The 21,064-nt window shown below is 38.0% G+C and overlaps 1 protein-coding gene and 1 long non-coding RNA gene across 21 annotated transcripts in view; one reads left to right on the forward strand and one right to left on the reverse strand.

The window, feature by feature from the left end:
* DAB1 (DAB adaptor protein 1) overlaps positions 1–21,064 on the reverse strand; it is a 790,680-nt gene that overhangs the window by 152,212 nt on the left and 617,404 nt on the right. The window lies entirely within an intron of this gene.
* Positions 3,591–21,064, forward strand: part of LOC144589063 (uncharacterized) — a 437,419-nt gene continuing 419,945 nt past the window's right edge. Inside the window, exon 1 of the long non-coding RNA XR_013544947.1 lies at positions 3,591–3,600. This is a non-coding gene — a long non-coding RNA (uncharacterized LOC144589063). The remainder of the gene's footprint in view (positions 3,601–21,064) is intronic.

Raw genomic sequence — 21,064 nt, forward strand, 5'->3', positions numbered from 1 at the left:
CAACGAGATTTATTAAATTCAATCTAATTTGTAGAACTGAAGCATCAATAACATTCTCCTCTCTCCCCCACCCCTGCTCTCACAGCTCCTATTTCCTTGCTCACCTTTCCTTCACACCCTGGGAAGAAAGCTTATAAGATCTTGGGTTCTGCTTTGGGAACTCTCAAAGTGACCAGCTTATGGTCTAGTGATCCTCCTCTTCCATGCATTCCCAGTCTTCTTGAAAGCCAGTTATGTTCTCAAGACTGTCATGTTAATCTGGCATGCCTTAGTTCCTATTTCCTCCTTAGCATGATCCTTTCCATATTTCAACTTCTGTCTCTGTCTCTAGAACCTTCCCACCTTTTCTCCCCTCTCCCTTCCCCTTCTCCTAGGGGTCCTCCCTACTCTTCTCTTTGGCTCTTTCCCTGCCTTTTCTGTCTCTTCTCCTTGTTCTATATCCAGCATAGCTCCCACATTCATAGAAGAGAGCTAGATGTAGGAAAATCCTCCACGGCCATTTAGAGGTGAGACTCCTTATCGGCAGGGACCATAGTATCCTCATCTTCTTCCTGCTCATAGCCACATTTTGCTTTTACAGTATTCTCTTTTTCCCTTTTAGCTTCATGCTTTAGCACACTGCTTTAGTATAGCAATTCTTATTTCCTGTAAGCAACCTGATGCTCAGTAACTTCCTCCAACCTTTCATTTTCTTTTACACAAACACACAACTCTGTGTGTATTTGTGTAAAACAACTCCCATACTTCCTGGGCACTGGATAAGCTTCTCCTACACATGCTTTTCTGGTTTCTCCTGTGATTGCTTTCTTCTTTTCTCTTCTCATCTTTTCACCAGGCATCAGTTTCTTCCACATACCCTTTCAGGAGTTCAGTCCAACATCCCCACCTTTAAGTCTTACCATCTTTGGAATTTCTTTTCCTCAGTTTCCCCTACCTCCTGGGATTTCTGACCTACTCAGACTATCCTTTTTCTTTTGAAATCTCTTTCTATGCATAAGATAGCCAGGATTTTAGTCTTAAGTGACCTTTCATTTGTTCCAATGAATCTATTTATTGTGTTAATAGGTGGAGCATAAGTCCAGTTTTTAGAACATTTGCAAACATCCCAAGATGTCACATCAGTTCAGCAATCGGTGTTAGCAATTCCAGTATCATCACGACAAAAGTCCTTTAGCATCTGTAACAAGCTATTTGCCTCTTTAGCACAAAACATCTGCTACTAGATACTATGAAGACCCTTTACTTTTATTTATACTTACATTCACAAAGATAAAATATAACGTTCTATTCATTACAAATTGGTTCATTTCCAATGTGTGCAATGTTTTATTTTGTTAATTTTCTGGAGAGAGGAAATATGGGGGAAATATTTATATAATGGATGCACTATGACTAAGTATCTAATTCTTCATCAAATAGCAATGCTCTGCTGACTTCACCAGCAATGAAAAAAGTTTATGAAAATATGCTTATGTACACTAAAGTAGACAACACATGTACTTCAAAATAACTGTTCACCATACCTGAATATCTATCACCATATAACATGTTCATCATTTGCTAAATAAGGAAAGATATATCTCTATATAAAACAGATCATTAAATAAAACAAACAAACATAGTGGAATAGTATTTGTGAGATGCTTGAGGAATTAGCTGTGGATTATAGCATCATTTTTTAAAAAGGCAAATATGCCTGGTGCAGTGATAGTTGGAATTTATCAAACTTCCAACATTTGATCACATCTAAAGAAGTGAAAACAAGCAGTGAATCCAACATTTAATATCTGAAAAAGTTTCGTTGACTTCCACTTACTGAATGTCTGAACTTCAAAATTTACAGGTACAAGATTTACTGGAACAGAATGTTTTTGTTACATTACAGATTTTTTTAACCACACAAGTATAACAGCCTTGTAATCCATATGTAAACATTTACAGATTCTGGCTGAAATCAAGTACTAACAACTAAAGTAGATCCAATTAATTAATGGAATGGGTTGGCTTACCAAATCCACATTGATGCAATGGACTTACTCCAGTTGCAATATAATATTGGTTTCAGCCAATATTCTGTTCTAAAATACAGTAGTCAAAAACTCTTCTTGGATTTAAATTCAAGATGGAGTGAGTCTAACACAAAGTGGATTTAGCAATCAAAATAACAATACACTTTATACTTCTTGTCTGTTTTCCTGAAGGAACAAGCACTGTTTTCACATTCTTCAATGCATGTCTTGAGATAAATTAGAAAAATATAAGAAATATAGATACACCAATGGTTGAACTGCATCATTTATTCACCCAACTGCTTATTAATTATTTACAGTCATATTACATTTTCTTACAGGATCTGTACGGCGCTTCTTAGAAAAGGAATGAAAAAAGAATTGAATGGGAACATATGTATCAAGAATACAATTAACACAGTGTTCCATTTCAGGTCTTTCCTCTCCCAAACTAGGATTGCTGACCTAGAAAAAGTATATATCCAGAAATAAATCAAAATCTTGTCTGTATTAATCTAATTGCATCAGTGGCATTTAAGTAGTCCCTTAAGTAATTTAAGCTTTTTTCTTTGGGAGGGGAGGAACCCCCTCCCCCACATCAACATCCCTTTGGGAACAAAAGTTGGTGAACCAGTTATGATCTCTTTTTTTCAGTAATAAGAGCTTTTCCCATCACATAAAAAAGGTGTCAGTTCCTTCCAATTTTAAATATGTTTTTACTAAGAGTAAATAAGCCCAGTGCAGTTAAATGACCTTGCCAAGCTGCATCTTTTCTCATGATTTTGCGAAGCTGAATTACAAGTATTGCCATGTAACAAGAGAATTTACCAAATACTATAACAGACTGAGTGGATAAATTATTCTCTCCACCACCACATCTTATTTCCATTTAACTGTTTACTTAGTTGCCTTAATAAATCATCTTGCTTATAGACAGGCAATAAATACAAGGGGGGAAAACTTGCAATATCAGAGAATTCCACTGCTAAGTCTCAATAATATGCTGGCTTATACTGGAGGACACTAATACCTTAGGGGCCACGACCCGGAAACATTAACCTTCAAACTTTAGGAGGAGGACAGATGAGTTCCTTTGAATGGGTTGTGATGCATTCCCCAGCCCCAGTGAGAATTTCATTGTGCTTTGATTAGAAATAGGATTAATATATAATGCACATTTATAGTAGTGTTTCTGACACACATGTACACCCATACACAATGATGTCCTAGACTGTGAGAAGAAACTCCCTCCCCACCTCAGATTTCCCTTGAATTGGACACCCTGGTGGCAACCACAGCATGTCACATCTGTTCACTGCTTCCTGGCTCATAAAAAATGGCTTTGGGCATTTTTGTCCTGATATTTTACACTGGCTGGAGCAAAAATTCAGTGGCAAAATACAATAGATTTGATTTTTTCGCTCACTCTCTTTTAGACATGGTAAAACATTTTTAAAATTACTTAGCAAGTTGCTGAAATTTAGGGAAATAGTTACAGCTGTTGAGGGGAGAATACTAATTTTCTGAAATGAGCCAAAGTCACAAAAAACATGTGCATAATGAACTTGTTATTTTTTAATATGATACAGTTGTTTTCGGTAAAATCCTTTTTTAAATTTTGGGCATATTTAAGACTACAGTACTGTACCTAGTGAGTTCATAGCTCAGGTGAGATTTTAACTGGAGATTTCCCAGTTCACACAAGTCACTCAAAAGTATATTTTGGCAGCTCATGGAAAAGTTTCTTCATGCTTAGTTCTTTCTACGTAGTTTAATGCATTTGTGGAATACACATTAAATTCTTAAGACATTTGTGGAATACATATTAAACTCTCAAATAATACATTTTGAAGCTGATTTTTTTTCCTGAAATCATAATCATTTAAGCCTTAACAGACAAAATATATATATTGATGTATGCATTGTCTCTGGTGTTTCTGAACAACTGGTTGGGAGAAGGCATTCCAGACTCCAGCTTCTTGGAAAGGTGGTTGGCAATTATCACCAAGAGTCCAATAATTTCTCTATTGTCAGCATTATCAATAATTCCTCAAATTTACAGGATTTCAAGGAAACAGAGATGAAAATTATGTAGCCCAAATCTTTTGCAAAGAAATCATGTGGACAATAGCTATCACAGCTCCTCTTTTCACAAATGCAACCGGAGATACTTTTGTTTTTGTGAATAAAGGACGTCAGGGTAAATTCTGGGACCTTGTGGATGCAAAACCCTTGTCCTACTAGATGCTTTAAATTCCCCTCAACTAAAATACAAGCTTCCAAGTAAATTTGCATGTGTAAGATGAAGGTCACTCCACAGAAAAGTAGGGTCATAACTGCCCTGAAGAATTTAATAGGGGTTGTAATATCCTGTGAATCTACTTTCCTTAAACAAGAATGTCTCTACAAATAGTATTTCTACTGTGTAATTATTTAGGGATTATGAAAAGCTAATAAAAACCTCACTCTCAGAAGACAATTTGAGATAGCAAGGCTGTGATGAGCCCAAAGGAGAAGATGCCTCTGATAGCAGCTTAGCCAAACTTGATTAAGTGAAACATTTATCTATACCTTAACCAATGTATTCCAATTTTTAAAAATGGACTTTAAGAAGGCTCAGTAATACATCTAACTTATCTGAAGATAAATATTTACTTTGACTGCATGCTGATTTCCCATGTCATTACAACCAAAGACAATTGGAGTGGCACTGCTTTCCATGGGATCTCACTCGAGCCCTGCAAGCATCATAATGCTGACAGTCCATCTCATACTGTGCTAATTAATGCTATGCTGAAAATGTCTGCCTATTTTGACTGTTTGCTGGTAGAAGGAGAAAAGAGAAACTGTGTGCTCCTCCCAAATGTGAAGACTTTATTTTTTAGAATGGTAGGACTTCTAAGTTTTTAAGTCACTGTAACAAGATGGGCAAAGTATGTATGTCTGATCTTCTCCCAGGTTCTCTAGTAGAGATGGGCACAAACTGCCAGTTCAACAGTTGGTGCTAGTTCAGCAGCCAGCCAGCCAGCCAGCCAGGCGTTCTGCAATTCAGCATCCCACCCCCTCTGAAAGGCATCCACTCAGAAACAGTGCCCCAGCTTCCTTGCCCCACTTCTTCTGGGCACTGCCTTTGAGTGGGCACTTGTTGGAAGTGGTGGGGCACGAAACCGCAGAATAACTGTTTGGTCGTCTGCTGAACCAGCATGAACTGCCATTCATGCCCATCTCTCTTCTCTAGCCCTTATGGTTCCGGGAAAAGTATGCTAGAGGACTGAATCTTATGTTCTGTTTTCTTAGGGGTTTTTAATGTTGCTTTCTGATGGATGCCTCACAAAATTGAGGGTTTTTTTTTTCAATGTTGCTTTCTGATGGATGCCTCACAAACTGAGGTTTTGCTATTTTTCTAGTTATCAAGATAACTTTTTATCTACGTTTCTTTGCTTCTTTTAATAAACACCACCAGCAGCCCTTTCAGACATCAGCAAGCAGCAACTCTGGAAAAACCCCAAGCTTTCGAACTAAAAAATCATGAAAAATCTTCTAGATGGATTTCTAGGAAATATGAACAGTAAGAAGGACCACAAAGCAGAAAAGTACCTAACTTGTGAAACAGCGAGCACTCCCCTCCCTGGCTGGCTTGTTATAAGAATTATGACAAAGAAATTTCTCATAAATACAGTACTTAATACCCTGGCAAGAGTGAAGAAAAACAACTGCCTCTTTCAGACCCAGAAAGAGCTAGAGTTTCACTGCAGTGCTACGACTGACATACTATGTACGGATGTCCTGTGGCATCTTTAGACTCAGATAATGAGGTGTGGTAGTTTCTTCATGAAATATAGAGGCACAGTGTATTGGCTGACTTGGTACTTCAAAGTGACAGCAGGGGCAAGTTATCAGGGAAATGATGTGAAGCAGCCAGTGTTGCTTCAAGCTGAGTTCCCTGTGAACCATCATGTAAAGACCAGCCTTACAGGCAAAGTTATGTACTTCTGAAAGAGGCAGCGTGCAAGCTTATCGTGAACAGCTGGTATACCTGCTAAACCAGCAATGTGGAACTTTTATTTTTGAGTGAGCAATTTTCTCCCACAGGTCAGACAATGTCAGTATCTATGATTACCTAATGGGTATTTCTGTGAAGTCTGTTTCTTTCCAAACCCTGCTAACAGATGATCAGCTTAGACATAGATTATTTTACTCCATCTGGGTAAACTCATTTACTTTCAGGAACAACTGCTACTATGTAAAAGTGAGTAATTTTGTAAAGGTTGGAGACCGGACTCTTGGACTGGGAAGAATTAAGTACAAATGGCAGTAGGAGAATTAATAGCTGATTTTTAAATTGTGTGTTCTGCAGCAAAATGCATTTGCAGCCAAGTGATTTACACACACAATAGGTTATTGTGCCTAGTATCTGATTTCTGTTTATTTTCAGTATTTGTTTAAGGCAATGTAAAAAAGTGAACAATCTTCTATTTCTGCAAGAGGCCATATGGAAATCTCTGCTGTTAGGAGAAAAGGGTAGACCCAAAAAATTGTGTTACTCGGGTTCCCAGCAACTTATAGTAAGTTGTGACATTTCCTTGCTGAAGATGAGAGGTTGCAACCCAAAATTTATGCACTCCTTCTGTTGTTAAGTGATACATGTGCTGGAAGTCCAACACTTTGACTAGAGCTGATGGCATTTAATATTTATAGATTTCTTTTAAATGTCTAATCCCCTGATTTGAGTGTAAATGTAGACTGAGGTAGATTACGGAACTGGATGAAAAGTTTATTTTCAGAGCTCAATGAGGAATAAAGCTTGGTGGCTACTGTATTAAAAGGACAACATTTATTTCATAACAGCTTTACAGATTCAATGTGTCAACATAAACACGAGACACAGGATTTGAACCAATGAACTGCTTGCTAAAAAGTGAGTGCCTCCCAGAAAGGTTATCTGCTTTTATTAATACTTTTAGAAATACTTCTAATACCTTCTAGTCTGAGAAGCCAGCCCTCACTGCCCGAACCTCTCAAAGTTATAACTTACCTGACTGGTTCCCTAGCCAGGCTTCTTTAGTATCCAATCCTTCAATGGCTCCTTTATTAATCAAGCCTGATCCAGCTCATTTCTTAATCCAGCCCTGTCTGCTTTGCTAATGAAGCCCAATCTAAACCCTATCTGACAGTTAATCAGTCCCTGCATTCTAAATCTGTCTGTCTGTCCTGACTGGTTGCCGCTTTGCCACGATGCACTTCGCTAAGACTCCTTGGGAGACTGTTCATCACAATAATCTCTTTGTTTGAAAATATTAATTGGAAGACCACTGCTGTGAGGTTGCCCTATACCTAGATGTTTCAAAAGAGATATACAGTTAAAAAGGGCATCCTTACTTCTGGCACTCTCAAAGAACCCTGGCTCACAAATAAATATCTCAAAAATCATTAAGACTCAATGCTTTCTCTCCAAGAGAGAGAGAGGGATTAAGTTGGGTCCTGGACATCAGCTCTGTGTTCTGTAGCTGGTGTTTAGTACTGCAAAGAACTACAAAGGAGGGCCTTGCATCGTGGAAAGAGAGAAAAGATTCCATTCCTCTGACTTTTCTGTTGTTTTGAGAGACATGAAGCTCAAAATAGAAACAATTGTTTCAGGAGATGGGGCAAATTTCTATATTGCAGGTCCTCTTTGTAGAATATATACAGGGATTCTGTATATAAGGCAGGGAAAAACAACTTTTTTTATTGAATTGCAGCCACAACAGTTTTGGATCACATCCAATATGTACAGTATCTCTATTTCATTGTATCTAAAATAGGAGATCTGAAGGGTACATTAATGGGGTTACATTTAGATCAGAGGTGCTGAAACCAGAAGACGTTCCAATACACATCTGCCAGGACAATACACACAGCAATATAACGGAACAATAATTGCATTATTCAGCTGCACCCATTTAGTTAATGATCCCATTCAGTACAGGCTGTTCTCAAAGACTAAACTTAACCTGTAACTAGCCCTTGCTTTACTGCAACTGGTTTTGTTTGGTGTAATTTCAGCTTATTAACTATGACTGTGTGCACACACCCCTGTGTCTATATAAAACAAATGAAATAAACAGCACTGTTTACATCTATTTTTTAAAGCTTTTGTGCACTTTTGGAAAAAGAATGCACGGGTATTTCCATATTTCATGCAACATAAACAGATAAACTATATTAAATTAAACATATTATGAAATCCATTTCATTTTGAAGAAATTCAATAAACCAACCACCTTGCTGTTTCAAGTAAACCACTAAAACATGCAGTATTATTATTCTATGCTACTACCTTATCAGAATTTGATGACTCATACAAATTATTCATGTGCATAAAACAATGGTTTTGGTATGCAGAAGAGTGTCAGTTAGTTACATTAAAATGGATTATTTCCAGTCTGTTAGAAACACAGGAAACACATTTCTTAAATGATCAAAATGATTTTGTTTTTCAATAAATATGCAGGACCTGACTCAGATAATTCATTAAAAAGAAATATTCCAGAAAATAAAGCAGTACTTAAAATAAGCTAGGGATATAATAAGCAGAAACAGAAACCAATGATAGCTGGAAAACCTTTCCTACATAAGAAAAAGTAAGTAAGGACATACAGTATATGCATAATAAAAGTACAATACTGTATGAAATAAACATAAAACAACATTAGAAAAAACATGTGGATATTGGATTGCACTTAAACACTGTGACTCTATCCAAATCATTTATTGCTTTCTTTTCCTTTACTTTCTTCATTTTGTTCTTACTACTGTAAGAAAACAGGTTGTGGGGATATCAAGACAGCCCTACACAAGTCTACATACTATGTATTCGTGAAGGTTTTCATGGCCGGGATCTAATGGTTGTTGTGGGTTTTTCGGGCTCTTTGGCCGTGTTCTGAAGGTTGTTCTTCCTACTTTTTGTCACTCCATGTAATATATAAGGACAAAGAATGAACACACTACTTATTTTTGTCATACTATTTTATGTATTAGCTAAAATTCAGTAGCAAATCAGAACCAGAGTAGGCCCATTTGATCAACAGAATTTATGGAGGAGTTGACTTGCCAAATCCCTGCTGATCCAATGGGCCTATTATAGTTCTGACTTGCTACTGGATTTCAATGGATTTCTCTTCTGCAGAAGTTAACAGCTCATGTGAACGATCTACTCATACGAGGAGCATATCATGGAAAAGGAAATTTGCAACATCTTTTCTGACAAAGAATTTAGATTTTTCTCTGTTCACAGACATTTTTTACTATAGCAGGAGCTGCTGCTTGTGTCACTGGACTCTCTAAGCCACATTGAACTATTCATATCAATACAGGCTCACATAAAATTGTACAAGAATAAGGAATAATCATTCGGTCTAAAATATAATTTTTTCAGTTTTATTCTGTGTTCAACGCACATGGAAGGCTGATGCTTAAAGAAAGTAGCAAAAATCGTTTGGAATAAAAGGAAAATAGTATTTATTACAGGAAGTCCCACTAGAGACGTAAAGATAAGCTTAAGACAATATTACTGTTTTTAGCTTCTAATATTGTATTTTAATGATGACAACTGCCTTGGGTCCTTTTTAAGGAGAAGAGTAGGGTAAACATATTTTAAATTAATAAATATTAACTAGTATTGCATCCTTGGGGGACAGTAGGAGTGAGTGAGAAAGGAAGTCACTTTGAGAATATCAGTTTATGTAAAGAGGAGACCAGTCAAACTATATCAAGAGGAGAACATCTACATAGCCCACTAACTAACACTCTTCTGCATACCAAAACCATTGTTTTATATCTATCTCCACAGCTATTCCCCATCCCCATAGACAAATAGCTGCTTATGCAAATGAAGGTGTACCATCCTCCATATCCAAGAAGGGAAAGACAAAATTATTGTAAGTCTATAGAGGAGTGCAAGGATGACACTGTTTTAAGGTCCAAATTGTTGGCAGACATCTGAGGTCCACTCCCGGGTACATCCTTTTGAGAGAATAGGAAACTTGATTACTTTGTGTTTATTACTACTTTTGGCTTAACTCACAGGAGCAATTTTTCTACCTATGAATATTATGGCATGTTGGGATGAGAACTTTTTTTTTAAAGTATCTAGACTCCTCCCCACACTATAATTCATAAGAAGCTATTTCAGAACAAATTGTAATTTCACAGCTATGTTTTTTTAATGGCCTTTATAAAACAATTAGTAAGTTATATGACAAGACACATTTTACCTTTGAACAAACAGCTTTTTTATTATTCTTTACAACAGGGAATACAGGACTATTGACATTTTCCTGACTATATAAAAAAAGTTTCAGCAGTGTATATTTAATACTGACCTAAATTCAGGCTACTCACTTTTATCTCAAAGACTCCATCAGCAAAAGCATTACACATTAAAAGGAATATGCAAACAAATTTTATTTTAAATGCTCTCTGATACTGAATTTGCTCAGCACTTTTCAGGATGTTCTCAGCACCATACAGAATCAGGAAATTAATTCTTTCCTGAAAAGGAAGCTTCTTCAGGGAGATGATTCTGCCCTGTTATCTAAAAACAATACACTTTACTTCATTATTATTTTAATTTATGCTATATATGGGATGATGCAAGATGATTAAATTCAACTATGTCCATTAGAGCAAAGATGAAACCAGACATACTTTTGCAAAATGAACTCCTGTTTTTTTATTTCAGCAATTTCAAAAAGGTGAAGAACAGTGTTCAGAATGATACTATGGCTGAAATTCTGTTGCGTATTGTTGTAAGTTAAACTATAGCAGGCCCAATGAATCAATAAAGATTTAATGAGTCAACTTCTCCTCAACTTCCAGTAATCAAAATGGACCTACTGTATTTATTCTATTTATTTATTTATTGGACGTTTATGCTGCCCATCTAGACACAGTCTACTTTGGGTGGCTCACAACAGAGATTATAAAAACAATTAATATACAAAACAATCATACCACCATTTACAGAGAATTAAGAATTATTCAAGATGGAAATCAAAAGATATTATGTGGTGCCCAGAGGGAAGGCCTGTCTGAATAGCTAGGTCTTCAGTTGGCTTTTGAAACTGCCCAGCGAAGGGGCCAAACGGATCTCGGAGGGGAGGTCCTGAAGCATTTAGGGCTTTGTAAGTAATCATTAAAACTTTGAAATCAATGTGGAAGCAAATGGGCAGCCAATGCAAGGCGGTCAAAGTGATATGTTGATGTTTTCTTACCCCGCTGAGAAGTCTGGCCGCTGCATTTTGCACCATCTGAAGCTTTCACATCAATCTCAAAGGTAGCCCCACGTAGAGCGCATTACAGTGGTCCAGCGCATGGACCAGAGTAGTGAGTGCCCCAACATCAAGATAGGGACACAGCTGGGCAATCCGCCAAAGATGGAAATACAGTGGACCCTTGACTTACAGACGGCTTGACTTACAGACTTTTTGAGTTACAGACTTCTCTGGCCACAAAATTTAGGTTTGACTTGCAGCCTGAGAATTGATTTACAGACCAGAAAAAAATCAAAATGGAACAAAAACGGCCTGTTACGGGATTAATCGGTTTTCAATGCACTGCAGGTCAATAGAGACTTGACCTACAGACTTTTTGACTTGAGAACTGCCTTCCAATACGGATTAAGTTCTCAAGTTAAGACCCCACTGTAGGCTAAACGGACCACTGATGCCACCTGAGTTTCCATGGTGAGCGCTGGGTCCAGATGTATCCCCAAGCTGCGAACCTCATTCTTCACGGTGAGAGTCACACCCCCCCAAAAGAGAGGGAGTTTCCCAAACCACCAAAGGTGGGTCCAACCACCCTCAGGGCCTCCGTCTTGTCCGGGTTTAGCCTCAGCCCATTTTCCTGCATCCATTGCAGTACAGCCCCCAAACAGCGCTGAAGGGACAGAACGGCATCCACTGTGGTTGAAGAAAAGAAGATGTAGAGCTGGGTGTCATCAGCATACTGATGGCACGATGCCCCACACCCCCTGATGACCCCACCCAGTGGCCTCATATAGATACTAAACAACATTGGGGAGATTATCGAACCCTGCGGAACTCCACAACTGAGGCTCCACGGGGCCAAATCCCTCTCCCCAAGCTGGACTCTCTGAGGGCAGTCCTCCAAGAAGGATCGGAGCCAGGAAAACGCCAGGCCCCCAATTCCCAGCTCGGAGAGCCTCCTCAGGAGGATACCATGGTCGACGGTATCAAAGGAAGCTGAGATATCGAGGAGGATCAGCAGAGACGTTTTATCTCTGTCAGCCTCCCTCAATAGGTCATTCAACAGGGCGACCAATGCTGTTTCTATACTATGGCACAGCCTGAAGCCCGACTGGAATGGGTCCAAGGCATCTGTTTCATCCAAATGCGCCTGAAGCTGATCAGCCACCACCCTCTCCACCACTTTACTAATGAAAGAAATATTAGCGATGGGCCTATAATTGCCAATATCGTCCACCGCCAAATTCTCTTTCTTCCTAATGAGCCTAATGAGTGTCTCCTTGAGGAAAGACCCATTAATTATTGCTGTGGCCCATTCAGTTGTTATAGGCCTGGCAGCTTTGATTAGCCAGGCTGGACAAGGGTCAAGGGATGAGGTGGTGGCCCAACAGCGGTCAAGCACCTTGTCCACAATTTCTTGCATCACTGGCTGAAAGAGATCAAGACCCACCAGGCAAGGTGGAGCACTGGCCATCTCTGCTCGATCCACTGTATCCAAAAAAGGAGAATGCTCCTGGCTGTAGTTGTGACTTTACTACACTAAATTAAGTCACAATTAAAGTAAACCCACTTGAATCATTGGTTTTTACAGAGGAGACAACTCACCAAATCTCCATTAATTCAATAGGCGTACGATGCCAAGCAATAAGACTTTAGCCTGTAATTACAGTGCTTGCTGCTGACTAGATACTGCAACTAACTCTTCCATCAAGGATAGAATGATCATAGGAACTCCACAAATACAAAGACAATCATGCTGTGGTTCCTCTGCTCCATGGACTGTTCTTCATGCAGTTGGTTATGCAGGTAGTCAGTTACCTGGTTCTATGACCAGTGCATGACCAGCCATGTAAAGAAGATCCTGCTGGAGGAAAGGACTTGCTTGCTTAATACTTGCAGAATTACCTTTCTACAACTGCATAAATCAACATGATCCTAGCCCAGTTTCTACAAACAGAAGCATCACAGATTAGCTGCTTAATTTTCTGTTTGGTAATCACAGGACAAACATCTCCACATTTCCAGAAATGAATGATTGTTCAGCTAAAACAGCCATGTCCACTGCTATATATAATCTGTGTTAACAAAAATAAATAAACTTTCTGCATCAAAACAGTCCAAACAATGAGACAGATGGAAAACAATTTCCACAATATTTTCTACTTCTTATAGCCATATTGAACAGGCCACATGAAGGACCAGGAAAAGGAATTAAGACATAAATGGCTGAAATGAAAGCTGAACCCTATTACAGAAATTCATAACTAAATAAAATTTTATATATTGGTCAAAATCCTATCAGCTACCTTTTACTAGTGTTTTAGCTATTGACCTGAGATGTTTTAAATTTATTTGCATATAAATTCAGGTTTGATCATTTCAACTAATGACAGGGTTTTATTGCATTTATTGTATATTGTGATTTTGTACTGTATGATTTGTAATCATGGGTTGTGAAATGCCCAGAGAGTGCTTGCACTAATGGGGCAGTAGATAAGTTGAAATAATAACTAATTAACTACATATATTAGAATAAAATTCTGTATACGTATTGCCTTTGGCAGGATGGATAAAAGTCTGGTCATAAATTAATGTGTATAACAGGAGAAAGGAATCTGTCCATGAATTAGTGTGTGCATTACTATACTTTCCTTATAGCAGCTTGTTAAAATGTGAATGACACTTCCCTACATGGCACAGAAAAGTTCTCTATTCATTCCTAGATTTTTATTTTTTTTTTTTAAAAGATGGTTCTGGGCTATGAAGAGGCCTTCTGGCTCCTATCGCTTAAGAAATATTGGAAATATCATGATCACTCTTAGCTTGAAGCTCTTCCTCTCTTTTTATCACCTATTGAGCCTCACATTTTTCCTTCAATCAAGAAGAAAGATGAACAGCTGCCTCTGCAGTCAGTTTCTATTCTGTTCCATAGATCAAATGATAAAGAGGGCAACAGTGTAGTATAATTTACATCTCCGTCAGGTAGCTGAGTACATCTGACAAGTGGGGCCAAGGGGTGGGGGGAGAGGATGTGCAGCCTTTTTAAGCTTTATTGATTGCAATGTGGACTTTAAATTTAGGCTTATGGCTTGGCCAAGCAATATGAAAGCAAAATGCCCTGCTCTTACAAATATTCAGTTCACTCAGGAATTGTACAAGATTAACAAAAAGCAAATTGATAACAGAAAACTTATTGGCTTGAAAAAGTAAACAATACTGTAAATTTTAATACATGAGTTTAAATGGCACAGTAGTCAAGAGAGCTATTTAAGTGTTACCCTTCCTAATTCTTCATCATTATATAAATCAATCATTTTTAGATCCATTACTTCCCAAGCAATTTGCTCATGCAAAGTTATTTTGTGCCCAATGTAAAATATGTTGACATTTTTATTTAATGGTTCATATAGCTCATCTGAAGCATGCCTGAAGAGTAAAACATACCACTTTTGAAATAATAGCTACTAATAGCCTGACATGATACTGATAAGAAAGAACAAGAAGTCAAATTTTACACCTCAGCGCATTTCATTTTGTTGCATGCTCAGTGACAGAATTCAATATGGCCTAGCATGGAGTGACAGCATCACGTGGGACCTGTCACCTAAGGGAACTTACACATCTTGGAATTTTTCACAAAAGTGAACTAGAGTGACAGCTAAATAAAATGATGCTTTTAACTCGGGTTGGTGGATCAGAAAAGTCAATGGAAACATTCAGAGTTAGCTTAGGCCCTTTAGTGATGGATCTTTCCAGGAGAACAGCTGAGCTTCTGAAGTCCTGAAATGCTTTAAGCAGGCAACTCAACCCATCACACTAAAGAGCAATATCTCCACTGAGGATAAAATGGTTTAAAAGCAATATTGGTTCTGTTGGTATAATTTAATAAAGCTATATGACAGTTTTTTGCCCCTTAGAATTAGTCTTCTGTAACAGTTGTATATCTACTCTTTTCTCACTTACACATAAATATATAGATTCAGAAAGCATATAATCAACAGAATCTACTCAGAAACATTCTTGCCAGGGAAAACTTATCTAAAGTGATTTTCTTTCCCCCTCCCCAAGGTCAGACATTGCTGATTCTATACATACTGTATATAGAAAAATCAAATTTAGATTATGCACAAACATATGTATAAATCTACACAAACACACACACACACACACACAATTGTGCTCTAACAATATATACTTTTCTATAGTTTGTCCTACATCTTTTTTTTAAAAAAGGAAACGGATTCAGACACCCCCTATCTCTTATATTCTGATTCCCTTTTCTTCAAATGTTGCAGCACATGGCAAACAGAAAATTAATTATCTGCAATGTTCAAGTTGTAGCCTCACGTCAATCTCAACTGTGCCATCAATGCAGTGACAAACCCCTTCTGTGCTCACTTTCCCTATAAATTTTAGGTCATTAGGATTCCTTTCCATTAATGCACAGCTGCCTGACATGACATGTTTAATATTATCTTTTATTCATGTTTATTTTGCATATACGTAAAATATACTGACACTTCATTCTTCTTAACTGTTTTCTTCTACACATCTTTCATTTTAACTGAGGAAACTTTCACTGTTAACACCTTTTGGAAATGTATGCTTGTATAAATATTCTTGATATATAACACTTCCCTTCTTTCTATACTTTGTGCAAACCATAAGTTATATGCCAGTTTTCTGGTCTTATGTCATTGTTGCCAAATAGATCTGATATGAGAACAAAAGAAATGAGAACAATCGATTACCCAAGTCAGCCTGAACATTAATTACATGTGGAGACTCTGACAACTGAGACAACTCTTCGCGTTCCAGGGGCCAAACACTGGAATCTGTTCTGGTCTGGTTGTCATGTGGCCAATTTGCAACTGGCATAAACAGTGTCATCATGGAGGTACATTCCAATATTCACCTACACATTTTTATTATTTATTTATTAGATGTATATACCACCCATCTAGAATTTGTCTATTATTAATAAAATTAATGGTTTTCCTATTCAACTATTTACTTATTTATTAGATTTGTATATTGCCCATCTAGAACATGTCTATTATTAATAAAATTAATGGTTTTCCTATCACTGTGGCCTGTGGTATGAGCTGGGTGGTGGTGGTCATCCCCCAATAGTTTGGACCACCAACTGCCACAGCCTCATGCACTTAGGCCATTTTCTTATGCGGTAGCTGAGACACATGGGAACTTTCCATTCTCATTTTTATGAAACTGAAGCTAAATTAAAGGTATATTAAATTTAGAAATGCTTGTCTCCTCATATTCCATAGGCCATAAAGACTAATAAATAATACTAAGCCATCTTATGCCAACATAATACAATCAGCATATACCTCAGTTGAGAATTGCTACACGAAGTCAGTGTAGGCATTTGCTATTGTGCATCAAGCCACACAACTCACTATGCTAACTACTTGAAACAACTCAACTCTGAGATTTACACTGACGACATTATACCAGTAGTCATAACTAACAAAAATTTGGTCACTGTGTTCAGTAGATCTTTCTCCTACATGTACACAGGACTGCAGTTCTTAATAAATGATAGAGTTACATGTTTATGGTCAGAATCTTGTTGCATAGGCTCAGTCTGTGGAACAGGGTTGAAGCTGCTGCCAGCAGTAGAGCACTGCTGACTAAGAGCTTTCTTTTTTAATTTCAAAGACAAAGAGACAAAACTGTGTGAATAGCTGTGATTGGATTCATTAAAGATCTGAAGCAGTTCTGACAACTGAGTCTCTTTTTGAACATAAACAGATTTATTTCATTTAACATTACGTGAATCTATAACAACTTCTACTCGTTCAAAACAACTAATATCAGGTAACTGTCCATATTGAGAGGACGACAACTCTGTTTTGAAACTGGCAGGATTCACTGAGGGGCTGGCCTAAAACGTTCCTGATCAGTGGGCTTCCTCATCAGAGCACTCTGGACTGTGCATATTGTCCCACAACAAGGGTGTCTGGCCCAGTATGCCTCCAGTGGTGGATGGTTGAAAGAAGAGTCTGGACGGATCACCTTCCTCATGTGACCTTCCCCCTGCAGAAAAATGACAACCATCCATTCTAAAGAATCTACCAATGTCCCTTTCTCTTAGCCACATCCAGATCAGGCAGTGTGATGTTTGACCCTAGTGACCCCTACTTGTCTCCCCAAATACAGAGCTGACAAAGGTAAACCAAAACTTCTTGACACGCTGCCACCAGCTGATCTCCTTATCAACGTACTTTACTTAGGAAAGGTGAAGGTCTATCCAGTACTGACTTATTAATAAAACAGGTTTATTGATTACAGATGGTTTCTAGGACAATTCATAAGCATATTCTTTCAGTTTCACCAAGCATCAGTATTAATCTTCCATATTAAATATCACAGGTTACTAATCACTCCTCAGGCTAATCACTTCTCAGATCCCCAAACTATCTACCTCTCTGATTCCAAAAACTGACTCAGACTCTCTGACTGACTCCTCCTCTCAGGCTCTACCTATGAACATCTCTCTCAGCCCCACCTCTTAACCACATCAGCATATGACTCATGAATAATACATAACCTACAATGCATAACTTAGGGTAAATGCTACAGGCAGCAATCCTCTTACCTTTAAATTAGGAAAGTCCTCCAACAACCCCTGCATTCTATCATACTCTAATTCTTTTCTCTCCCCCCTTTCTCCTGCTTTTCTCCTGTCATCAGTACACTGAACTGTCTCCTCCCACTTTGCTCCCCTATATCCTACTCCCACATGGGCAAAATTAGCTCCTCCTCTCCTACTCCCTCTCTCTCTTCCACAAGACAGATCTCAATCTTTTCCCCCTTTCCCTTAGATTCCCTTCCTTTCTCTTCCTCTACATTCAGCTCTTAGCTTTCTACCATCTTTCCTGCTTCTAAAGCTCTCTTCCCTCTAGTTGAGGGGACAGCTCACTCTGTTCTTTCTCCTTTTTCTCTACAGTTCCTTCACAATAGCAAATTCAATAGCTGCCTAGAGTGGACGAGTAGTCTAGATAGGCGGGGTATAAATCAAATAAATAAATAAATAAATAAATAAATAAATAAATAAATAAATAAATAAATAAATAAATAAATAAATAAATAAATAAATAAATAAATAAATAAATACAAACAAACAAACAAACAAACAAACAAACAAACAAAATGAATTCTTTATTCAGCAGCAACTTGCTGTGGATGATGACAATATTCCTATTATGGCACAGGAATAGGAATAAGCTTATAACATGTAACTATATTGCTACACATTTACATAATATCTGCAACTGCTATTATATTCCAGACATTCTTGAAGCAAACCAGTATTTACAACACTGAAATATAAAGTAACTAGAAAGAAAAATGATGATAAAAATCTGCTGGCACACACCATCGAATACTGGACAATTAAATGAGGGGAGCAGAAATAAATAAACTAGAGTAAATAATTCAACAGTTAACTCTGTGTAGCTGTGGTGCTGGGGTAACAGGCAAGCCATGGGAATATTGTCTTATCTGAAGACTTCCTTTAGGATGGTCACCCCAAACCCCAGTTTCTCCACAGGTTTGCCATATAGTTTATATGAAGAGAGGCATCTAAAAAAAAAGTGTCAGACCCAAAGCCATGTCCTAAATGGTAAGCCTTTGGGCTGCTTGAAAAGAAATGAAACAGAAGAAGGAATGCATTATCTATCTATCTATCTATCTATCTATCTATCTATCTATCTATCTATCTATCTATCTATCTATCTATCTATCTATCTATCTATCTATCTATCTATCTATCTATCTATCTATCTATCTATCTATCGTAGTGACTCGCAAGACGATGTTAATCTGTTCCGCGAAAATTGCTGTTAAGCGAAAACATCGTCTTATGAAACACGTTTTCCCACTAAATGCATTGAAAACCTGATAATCCGTTCCAATGGGAAAGGATTGTCATCGTAAAGTGAAAATTGCCATAGGAAACATTGTTAAGCAAAACGCGGTTCCCAAGAGAAGACAGCCATCTAATGAAACAGAGACCATTAAAAGACTCGTATAGCAAAGGAAGACCAAGCTGTCAAAAACATCAAGCTGTCAAAAACATCGTAAAGTGAAAAAGAGGGACCTAAAATTAAATCATCTTGCAAGGCGAGGTCCCTAACATCGTAAAGCGAAAATCGCCCATAGGAAACATTGTTAAACGAAGCGCAAGACTGCTCCAAAAACCTCATCGTAAAGCGAATTTGTCATTATGTGAAGCAATCATCTTGCAAGGCACCACTGTGTGTGTGTGGTTTTGTGTGTGTGTGTGTATGTGAGTGTGTGTGTGTGTGTATGTGAGTGTGTGTGTGTGTGTGTGTGTGTGTGTGTGTGTGTATAAAAACAACTTTCCATCAGACTGAATTAATTCAATCCAGCACTATCCGAGCACATAAAAGTTAGCAGAACTAATTGCAATAAGAATTAAAATGTGAGAAAGGGCAATATTTTTTTTAACTCAGTGGACTGCTGACTTGCGTGAAGGAGCTCATGAACACCACAATAAAAATCTCAACTGAATTATTCTGTGCATCTTTAATTGCAAATGTGATGAACCGCTCACACTTATGGAACAAGAGAATTATGTAGAGAAGCAACTGTATATTTAGTGTCATTGTATTCATGTCAGAACTTATTACAACTTCACCTACAGTAGTAATTCATAAGGAAAAGCAGAGCAGACTGAGATCTGTAGAACTGTATTACAGGCAGCTTTTTTATGAGTCTTACCTCTAAGCAGTAGAACAGCCATGGATTTATTAATTATTGAGCAAGACAATTCAGAGTGTGATTTAACTACATTGAGTTTGACCTGCAACAGTGAGGGTGTAACTAATACAAGAAATCTTTACCCTTCCTGCTCTAGCTGCAGAGGTCAAGAGTAAGGATATTTGTAATTCAGTTGGGCTTTACTTAGGAAGCCTCCTTTCCTCTCTGTCATCTCACTAAATGGATAAGTTGATTCTGCAGTTCTTTGAGTGCTAACATGCGAATCCACTCATATGTGTTATGTGCCTGCACAGAAAGCAGCTTCCGTATCTTCCAGAGCCTAAAGAATATAATTTTCTCCTTCTCCAGTTGTTCTGCCCATGACTAGAGATACCCTAATGGTTCCCACTCAGTTGTCCTCAGTCCATCATGAAAGCAACATCTTGAGAGAATGCTGGAGCCTGCCTTTCTTACGCTGCAGCAACAGCAGCAGCAACAGCAGCAGCCAGCTTAGTGATGTCACAATAATTACAGTAACATGTGCCTACTGTGATTCTGCTGGTATGGATAGGCATCCCAGGCTACCCTTATGTTCACTTCTATCTCATTCAGTGCATGGAACTTGGTTTGTGGAAATTGACATCCCTGTCCCTTTCTTCTCGAAGGAGATCCCCATGAAAGTGCTAAAGAATGGGTTGTGGGATCCTATGGAATGGATAAACCATGGTGCTTTGGCCAGGGAGAGGGAGCTCCTGCCAAAAATCACATGGAAGTATTTTCTAGTAACACTGCCCTTAATCCAACCCAGTATCAGCAACATCTTAATTTTAGAGTATTGTGCACAAGGACTGCAAAATAAGAGGTTAAAAAGAAGTGAATGGCTTTGTCAGTTCCACTTTTACACCGGAGATCTTCCTTCCTACTCTTGCTATAGATTTAGAGAAATGTAAGTTCCACCATTGTTCTTTTCAGGACTTGCACCAGACTTCGATAATAGGCAGTTCAGCACTCATAATGCTCTGAAACCTCTGAAAATGCAATTCATCTGTGTATGCAAAATGT

This window comes from Pogona vitticeps, chromosome 4 (genome assembly GCF_051106095.1).
Source record: "Pogona vitticeps strain Pit_001003342236 chromosome 4, PviZW2.1, whole genome shotgun sequence".
Taxonomy (NCBI): Eukaryota; Metazoa; Chordata; class Lepidosauria; order Squamata; family Agamidae; genus Pogona; species Pogona vitticeps.